The sequence below is a fragment of the Capsicum annuum genome, chromosome 4, assembly GCF_002878395.1.
Source record: "Capsicum annuum cultivar UCD-10X-F1 chromosome 4, UCD10Xv1.1, whole genome shotgun sequence".
Taxonomy (NCBI): Eukaryota; Viridiplantae; Streptophyta; class Magnoliopsida; order Solanales; family Solanaceae; genus Capsicum; species Capsicum annuum.
Window position 1 is genome coordinate 4,486,801 of NC_061114.1, and position 2,097 is coordinate 4,488,897.

Sequence of the window (2,097 nt, forward strand, 5' to 3'; positions counted from 1 at the left end):
TTTTTTTTTTTGAAACCCTAAGGAGAATCTTGAGCACTTTTGATGAAAGAATATGTATTTTGGGGTCCTTGGAACTAAATCTCGTGTTTTAGGGCTAAGTAAGGGTGGAAAAGGACCACTTTGTCCTCAACACGGATTGTTTAAATCACTAGAATTCCTTACATAGGCGCCGCCCATCCCATCGCCTATCTTCACATAGGCGCCACCTAGGCTATCGCCTATGTTTACATAGGCGCCGCCTAGCATGTCGCCTATGTTCACATAGGCACCGCCTAGGCTATTGCCTATACTTTCCCATGGCCATGGGCGAAAGGTCATAACTTCTTGCTCGGGTGTCGGATTTTAGCCAACTTGGTATCGTTGGAAAGCTAACTCGAATATCTATTATTTGACACGTAGTAGGTTCCCTAATTCGACATATACAGAGAGTTATGATCGAAGGAATTTGACACACTTTACAGCGTCCACTAAAACTTAGTCGATCAAAATAGTTTCAACTCATCCTTGAGTTGAGGGACCTCTATGGTATAAATTCAAACTTGAGTGGATATCACATGCTACACGATAATTAACATGCCGTATTAGAGTAGGATTTTATGGCTTCAGGATTAACAACGCATCAAAATTATGGTTTATATTGTAGCCTGAATTGAGGGGCATTACAAAGATCCATTTAGAACCTAAAGGTTTATTTCAAGGAGGAAGGTCAACCAATTCCTTTGTATGGTTGTGTAAGATTGAATCTATCTCACTATTGACTGCCTCTTTCCAAAAGGATGAGTCCGAAGATGCCATCGCTTCCCTAAATGTTTGAGGCTTATTTTCTAAGAGAAATGTTACAAAATCCGACCCAAACGAAGTTGACATTCTTTGACGTGTACTACGTCTTGGATTTTCTTCATTATGTACATTCTCACTTGGTTTGTCTCGAGGTCATTTAGATCCTCCACTAGACTGTTCATGTCTAATTTTATATGGGTAAATATTTTCAAAGAATTCAGCATTATCTGATTCAATTATCGTATTTTCATTAATATTCGGATGTTTGGATTTATGAACCAAAAATCGACATGCTTTAATGCTTTTACCATATCCTATGAACACGCAGTCTACTGTTTTAGGTCCTATCTTAAACCTTTTCGGTATAGGAACTTGAACCTTCGCTAGACACCCCCATACTTTGAAATATTTCAAGTTAGGTTTCCTTCCTTTCCATTTTTCGTAAGGAATTGATTGTATCTTACTATGGAAAACTCTGTTGAGTATACGATTGGCCGTAAGGATATCCTACCCCCATAAGTTTTGCAGTAAACCAGAACTTATAAGTAAGGCATTCATTATTTCCTTCAAAGTTCGGTTTTTTCTTTCCGCAATTCCATTAGATTGAGGTAAATATAGGGCCGTAGTTTGATAGATTATTCCATTCTCTACACATATTTGGACAAAGGGAGATTCATATTCTCCGCCCCTATCACTTCTTATCATTTTGATCTTTTTGTCTAACTGATTTTCAACTTCAGTTTTATATTGCCTAAACGCATCTATTGCTCCATCCTTACTATTTAGCAAGTAGACATAACAATATCTAGTGCAATTGTCAATAAAAGTTATGAAATACTTTTTTTCACCACGTGATGGTGTTGACTTCATATCACAAATGTCAGTATGTATTAAGTCTAAGGGATTGGAATTCCTTTCAACGGACTTATAAGGATGCTTTGTATACTTTAATTCCACACACGTTTGACACTTTAAATTATTGCACTCAAAGTTTGGCAAAACTTCTAAGTTAATACATTTTCGTAAGTTTTGTAATTAACATGGCCTAAACGTTCACGCCATAAATCATAGGACTCAAGCAAATAAGAAGAATTTGAACTTTTATTCATTTCAACAGTCATTACATTCATCTTATAAAGGCCCTCCGTGAGATAGCCTTTTCCTACATACATTTCTTCTTTGCTAACTATAATTTTTCTAGAAACGGTTACACATTTGAATCCGTTCTTATCTAGGAGTGAAACAGAAATTAAGTTCCTACGTAACTCCGGAACATATAGCACATTGTTCAGTGTCAAGACCTTACCGGAAGTCATC